This window comes from Salvia miltiorrhiza, chromosome 1 (assembly GCF_028751815.1).
Source record: "Salvia miltiorrhiza cultivar Shanhuang (shh) chromosome 1, IMPLAD_Smil_shh, whole genome shotgun sequence".
In the NCBI taxonomy this organism is placed as follows: domain Eukaryota; kingdom Viridiplantae; phylum Streptophyta; class Magnoliopsida; order Lamiales; family Lamiaceae; genus Salvia; species Salvia miltiorrhiza.
Window position 1 is genome coordinate 8,535,177 of NC_080387.1, and position 8,290 is coordinate 8,543,466.

Genomic DNA, 8,290 nt, shown 5'->3' on the forward strand with positions numbered 1-8,290 from the left:
TAATTGGCAGTATCTTATAATAGTATTTATTTGCTTGATTTTTTATAGGGCACAAGGATTCATTTGACAATACCACGTGGACAAATAGCTGCGTTTGGAAAGATCATGAAAGAAGATGTTGGTGTTCAAATTAGGCATTTCTTTGTGCGAAACAACAACTTTGTGAGGAACAAGATTGTTGACAATCCTCATAGGATTGTGCTGTTCCCGAAAAGTCAAGTGTCCGCATGTGTTGATCCTGAATTTCCTCTTCAAAAATTCAAATTCAAAGATTTCAAAGATATAACTGCTATTGAAGATGCTAATGAGGAAGTTTTGTTTGGTAAATAGTTATTTACATCTTAATGTGTTGTTTTACAATATTAGTTCTTTAATATTAAGAATTATTGAAACTGTAGATGTTATTGGAGTTTTAGTTGGCAAGGGGTTTATCAAGGATCAGAACAATGCAAAGCTCATAGAGCTTGTGCTTGAAGATGCAGAGTAAGTTTGAATTTGTCATTTTTTTGTGCACTGTTACACAGTGTATATTTCTGTATTTCCGCACTGTTACATTATGTATATTTCTATATTTTCTGCACTGTTACATGATATAAATTTCTGGAGTGTTACATGATGTATATTATGCTTAACAATAGAGAATTTCAATCTGCAATAAGTTTTAACACATACCAGAATTTGGCGGGATCAATTTCTTTTTTCTGCACTGTTAGATGATATATATTTTGTTGTTTCAGTGAGAAATTAAATCATATTATGCTTAACAATAAACAATTTCAGTCTTCAATAATTTTTATGACATACCACAATCGTAATGTTGTAAATAAATGTTGGTTGCTCATAATTTATTTTATTTTTAAATTTGCTTTTGGTTACTTCATTTGGACTATGACATTGTTTACTTACATATATAGTCACAATAAAATGTATTGCACTCTTTGGGAGGAATATGTGGACTCATTCAGAATGCAAGCGAGCAATGAAGCAAAAGTCCTGCCAATTGTTATTATACAATTTTGCAGACCAACAGTTTACAAGGGTAATTTTTAAATCTACTTAAAAATATTGATTAGTAGTTTTAATACCGTGATTAAATTCATGTACTTAAATTTATACCAAACAACAGGTGATGTACGTGTATGCACGAGCATAAAAGTTTCTAGGCTGTTTGTAAATACTGATGTCGAGGAGGTAAATAAGTTCAGGGAACTGTAAGTGCTATATGTTCAAATTTTGTTGATTCATGTTAGGCAAATCTGAATAATAAAGTTATAATAATATTTTTTTTATTATTCAGTGTTTGTACGGATAGTTCTTTCAAAAACACCCTATCACTGAATTTGGAAGTTGTGAAAGAAAATGTGCCAACTGAATGTAACGCCCCGCTTTTCCCTAGCTAATTTAGAGTAAATTTTGAACTTAGAAGTATGAGACGATTCACGCTGGCGAATAAAAACGAGTTTATTTTAAAATTCCAACAAAAAAAAAACATTTTATAAAACTTTGGAAAATGTTTAATTATTTAAATTTTTGTACATAATATGTTTATTTAAATTTGAGTATTATTAAAATTTTACACGAGCATTTTAAATTAGTGATACCTGAATATTACATTATAGATCCATTTTTTTTTATTTGAATAGTTTTAATTAGTCATATCATATCATCTCCTACAACCACCAACTACATCCTCCTACTACCTATTCACCATGCTCTTTCATCCAACACTTAACATCAACCTTAACTTTAGCCATACCTCTACAAAGTCATTTCACTTCAATAAAGGACCTATCTCTTCCCCCACTTAGGCATTTTCGATCTATCTCATTTCTCCCTCAAGTTACTCTCTAGTTCCAACAAACCCAAAGAAATCCAAGTGCAGAGCTCAGCCATATTGCGAATGGATCAAGCTGCCACAAAACTCAGATTTCAGCAACTCAAACCAGAGGTTTCATCTTTGAATCTCTCTATCTATTTTATACTTGCTCATTCAGTTATGACACTGCAATTGTAGCACATCAAACCTTCACAGACTTCAAATCCATGATGACCCATTTCACTCATATACATGTGTTTACAGAGGAACAAGAAAACTGAATAAATATATGAACCTTACTTTGATATATATTCAAGCATGATTTTTATGGACTGATTTTACATTTAGAACATAAGCTATGAGATAGATATTGATAAACAAGCATGCTTCGAACTTGAATCTTGAGCTATGTTTTGTGGGTTGTGTTGCTGTAAGTGTCGAGTTTGGTGAGAAGTTGTAGAGAGGGCGGCAGTCGGCGGCTATTGTTGTCGGCCGGAGTTTTGAGAGAGAGGCGGCGAGGCAAGGGCCTTGTTGCCGCTCTGAGCCGGGTCTGGGCTGGGTTTTGTCGAGGGCGGCACGGCGGCGGCAGTTTGCTCCATCTACTGCTATCGGCCGGAGAGAGAGGGGGGTGGAGAGAGATGGACGGCGGCTGGACAGCGGGGCTGTTAGGCGGAGTGAGATCGACGACGGTGGTGGCCGATGGCTGCTGTCGTTCGTCTGTCAAGGAGAGGAGCAGAGGTGATCCTAGAGAGGATGAGGGAGGCGGTGATGGCGGCGGTCCGGATGACCGTGCCTGTCAATCAGAAAAGAGAGAGAGGGGAAGGAGGCGGTGGTTCCGGCTGTAATGTCGCCGGAAATCGTAGGGGGAAGCAGCAAGGGTTTCTGATTTGGGGGATCCGATTTGGTGAATTGAGGCTATAGAGAGGGAGAAAGATAGAGAGAGATGAGGGCGACGGTGGTACGCCGGCGACGCGCCGCCAGATTCATGGGAGGTGGCGGCGGCGTGAGATGAGGGAAGAAGAGAGGAACCGAAGCAGAGAGAGAGAGAGAGTTTCAGCGTGAGAGAGAGAAACGAAAGGAAATAAGGGAGAAGAATTTGGGGGTTGACTTTATTTTTGGGCTTTGAGTGGTGGGCCGATTTTTGCATTGTTTTAAATTTCAGTTGGGCTTTTTAATTGGGACGAGTTTTGTTTATATTTCAGTTGGGCCAATGTTTTTATTTAATGCTTTGGGCCCTTAATTTATTCATTGGGCTGTGCAGCTTCTCCATTTAATTGGACTGCACTATTTTAATTAATTAGACTTATTAAGTTTGATTAATTATTTTAATTTGCATAATAATATTATTATTATGAAGTGCATATTTTAAGTAATTACTTATATGCTAAGCATTGACATGACATTGCATTTGCATCATGCAATAAAAGTATTTATGATTTAAATGGTTTATTTATAAATCCAATTATTTAAGAAAATCGAGTAAGGATATTGTTGGTATCCTTGACTCAAGAAAATTAGTTTTCAATCTTTATTATTAAATTTTGAGAACTCGGCGTGATGAATCAAAGAATGTCTAGCACGTCCTCTATGACTTAAGATAAGATTAAGGAGACCTATTAAGAATAGAATTTCTTGTAGGCTTTGTGGACCAAGGGGATTAGCGCTGCTTTCCCAAAGACAAGTTATATGTGTATGATCTTCAGGCTTTGCCTATCCAGGTGGGCTTACTTTCCAAATGTATAAAGTATGATTGAGTTATTAAGCTCTAAATGTTTCAATGAAATGCAAATTGTTTATTTAATAAAATGCAAATTGTTTATCCAATAAAATGTTTATGTGCACTCTGCTCTGTTTAAGGCTCACAATTCATGGATCGATCGAGATTCTCTTATGGCCTAACACGTTATTTGAGAATTGTGTACACTTGTTAGTTGTTTCGGTGGGTTGATCTCCATCGGGCACTAATTCATGTAAGAGGCGTTATAAGGGTGCTTGGTTGGATGTGTTCCGGAGCATGTATCATGTAAGGCCTGCCTGGGTAGCGTCCCGAGGTCAATTCAACTTGTCTGAGTTACGTCCTCAGGGCAAGTGCAATGGGATAAATGGATCCGTCGGTGGCTAAAAGGTCCGGGATCACAGCGAGTAACAGAAAGGGAGTGTGACATGTGCGCACAAATGAAAAATATTTTAACATGCTTAGAAGTTCTTTCAATTCAAAACCTTCTAAGTCATGTCAAGTATGATTGGATAAACTGTCTTTATTAAAATATGAACTGTTTCAGAAAATGCATGCCCACTAAGTACATTAGTACTTAGCCCAAAAATACTTTCAAATGTTTTCAGGTTGGCTGGCTGGTGCTGACGGGACGGAGCTGAGGCTAGGGTTAATTTCTTATGTTAGACTTCCGCTGTAGCAATTACTCTTATACATCTTTTGTTTTCTCAACTTAAGATGACTTCATGTTGAGCTTCAATTTAAAATTTTCTAGTTTTATGTTAATGAACGTTGGTTTTCAGAAACATGAAATAAAACTTGTGATCCAAAGGGGCCTAGCCCGACTCGTTATCTTATTATTCGGGTTTTAACAAGGTGGTTCCCTGTTCATTTCTATGAATTATTCACACCTCGATCATATTTATTCCTTCAAGAATTGGGGTGTGACAGAATGGTATCAGAGCATAAGTTTTCTTTCATGACTCTGATAATCATAAGCTTTTGATGTCGAGTCTAGAATAGTATCTCTAGACTTCTAAGAATGTCAGTAGCCCTCAGCTCGCCGTCACACTGCCGCAACTAAGGTACGATAATAGTTTGAAAAATATACATATATGTATTTCAGATGTTATGAAAGTTTTCAAGAAAATGTGCGCCTTATGTTTACAATGCTATGTGAATGTTTTTTGTCGTGTTTGGGACTACCCGAACCCATAACGACTCAATGAATGTATTTCGTGTTTGGGACAACCCGAGCCCTTAACGAATCAATGTATGTATGTATGTATGGTCGAGTTAGATTCCTTGAATCTTTCCGGCATAAGCAAAGTTTTTCATGAAAGGGACATTTAATGTCCATATGACTCAAAATTTCAAAGAAAGCAAATATATGTATGTATGTATGTATGAATGAATGATGAGAAAGCTTTATGTTATCATTTTAGGTTCACTGCCTATATGATTAGAATGATGAGTTCTTTTACAAACCGTTTGAGAACCACCCAATAATGCCTTACGAATGTTAGTCGTGATAGCACCGCTAGAACGACATAGAATGGACCAATATGATACCAAAGATTTATGATTGAAGTACTTAGAAGTAAGTGCTTTAAGTTAGAAGTTGACTTAGAGCTTTATAAGAGATAAGAAGTTGACATGATTAGGGGCGAAGCTCCCATTTGACTGAGTGATTCGTTGTGCTGGGTCTGGCCAGCCCACATAACTAAGATCTCGGTGATTGTCAATTAGGATTTTGACCTTGAGTAGAGCGTCATCCCAATGTATAGACTCACACTATGTAGTTGTCACAATAAGATCTTCACGATAAGCACAGTAATGACTAGAATGACTTAGTTTGCTGTCAGTTCTCGAAGTACTAGAAGGCGATATTCTCACGGTTAGAAAGGTACACTAAGCATCAACCTGTCTTTTGACCGTCAGTCGGTAGGAACAAAGCAACTTCTGGAATCCCAAGTGGAGAACCGGGGCAGATAACTAGTATGATAGAGTTTTCAACAAAATGTCAGGACGTGCTCCAAATATGGTGGACACTTATGAGAAACGCGTGAAGGAGTTCGCAAACGAATGGCGTCATGAGATATTCAATTCCCCTATCAAGCCAAAGAAATATTACGTAGGAGCAACCAACGAGCAAGACTCTCACCATCGAATCACTGCTACCAAGGGAGAATGGGAAGACTCCGACACAATCTGGATATACACCACCTCAAGATGTGGTGAAGGAAAGAAAATGGAATGAAGAAAACAACAGAAACTTCAAGAATAGAAAAAGGACTTTAGAATAAGACTTAAGATCCAACCTAGCCTCAGAGCTAACAACCTCACGCTAGAAGGGTGATTGTTTCGGCTAAAGTGTCAAAAGCTCCATCAATAGGAATGTTCAAAGGAAGCAAATACTTGTTTTAAACTGCAGAGAACTTGAACACTATGTCTCATTAGCCCCAAAGTTGAATTACCTGACTTATGACTTAAAACTTGTTGTGGTTGTGCACGTGTTGGAAATTTGGAGACACTCTCTACGGAGTTAAGTGTGAGGTCCTGGCAGATTACAAGAATTTGAAGTGCTTTTTCGAGCAAAGGGATTTGAATGTAAGACAACAGAGACGACTCGAACTAGTGAAGAATTATGATGGTACCATCAATTGGAAATTAAGATAAGATGTCTCGCCACTAAATATGAAGTACTAATTGGTGATTGCCTTATTCAGTTTAGTAATTGTTCACCATCCGGAGACAATATCAAGCTGTGTAGTTGCATCAATAGTTAAGTGTGAATTGCGAGAGAGGATTATGAAAGCACGAAATGAAAATGGATATTGGCGAGAAAATATGTCTCGCCTCAAGAATAAGAAAAACAAAAGGATTCACGAAAGTCAGGAATAATGCACTAATGGTTAGTGGAGGATTGTGGATGTATACACTAAGTATTACGTCTTGCAGTTAAGAAGGTATGTGATTAAGAAAGATGAGATAGTCCAAGCTTAGGGCTTAAGTTATGAAGAGAAATCAGTTTAGTGACTAGATTGCAAGGTTCAAGTTTTACGGAACAATGATATTGTTCTCGTCATATAGTGGAACCATCACAGGATGAAAAAGGCCACAAAAGAGATGAATGAAACAAATGACTAGTATATCTCAAACTAGATTACCCAGATATGCAATTTCGAGGACGAAATTTTTATAAGGAGGGAGGGATGTAACGCCCCGCTTTTACCTAGCTAATTTAGAGTAAATTTTGAACTTAGAAGTATGAGACGATTCACGCTGGCGAATAAAAACGAGTTTATTTTAAAATTCCAACAAAAAAAAACTATTTATAAAACTTTTGAAAGTGTTTAATTATTTAAATTTTTGTACATAATATGTTTATTTAAATTTGAGTATTATTAAAATTTTACACGAGCATTTTAAATTAGTGATACCTGAATATTACATTACAGATCCAATTTTTTTTATTTGAATAGTTTTAATTAGTCATATCATATCATCTCCTACAACCACCAACTACATCCTCCTACTACCTATTCACCATGCTCTTTCATCCAACACTTAACATCAACCTTAACTTTAGCCATACCTCTACAAAGTCATTTCACTTCAATAAAGGACCTATCTCTTCCCCCACTTAGGCATTTTCGATCTATCTCATTTCTCCCTCAAGTTACTCTCTAGTTCCAACAAACCCAAAGAAATCCAAGTGCAGAGCTCAGCCATATTGCGAATGGATCAAGCTGCCACAAAACTCAGATTTCAGCAACTCAAACTAGAGGTTTCATCTTTGAATCTCTCTATCTATTTTATACTTGCTCATTCAGTTATGACACTGCAATTGTAGCACATCAAACCTTCACAGACTTCAAATCCATGATGACCCATTTCACTCATATACATGTGTTTACAGAGGAACAAGAAAACTGAATAAATATATGAACCTTACCTTGTTATATATTCAAGCATGATTTTTATGGACTGATTTTACATTTAGAACATAAGCTATGAGATAGATATTGATAAACAAGCATGCTTCGAACTTGAATCTTGAGCTATGTTTTGTGGGTTGTGCTGCTGTAAGTGTCGAGTTTGGTGAGAAGTGGTAGAGAGGGCGGCAGTCGGCGGCTATTGTTGTCGGCCGGAGTTTTGAGGGAGAGGCGGCGAGGCAAGGGCCTTGTTGCCGCTCTGAGCCGGGTCTGGGCTGGGTTTTGTCGAGGGCGGCACGGCGGTGGCAGTTTGCTCCATCTACTGCTGTCGGCCGGAGAGAGAGGGGGGTGGAGAGAGATGGACGGCGGCTGGACAGCGGGGCTGTTCGGCGGAGTGAGATCGACGACGGTGGTGGCCGATGGCTGCTGCCGTTCGTCTGTCAAGGAGAGGAGCAGAGGCGATCTTAGAGAGGATGAGGGAGGCGGTGATGGCGGCGGTCTGGATGACCGTGGCTGTCAATCAGAAAAGAGAGAGAGAGGGAAAGGAGGCGGTGGTTCCGGCTGTAATGTCACCGGAAATCGTAGGGGGAAGCAGCAAGGGTTTTTGATTTGGGGGATCCGATTTGGTGAATTGAGGCTATAGAGAGGGAGAAAGATAGAGAGAGATGAGGGCGACGGTGGTACGCCGGCGACGCGCCGCCAGATTCATGGGAGGTGGCGGCGGCGTGAGATGAGGGAAGAAGAGAGGAACCGAAGCAGAGAGAGAGAGAGAGTTTCAGCGTGAGAGAGAGAAACGAAAGGAAATAAGGGAGAAGAATTTGG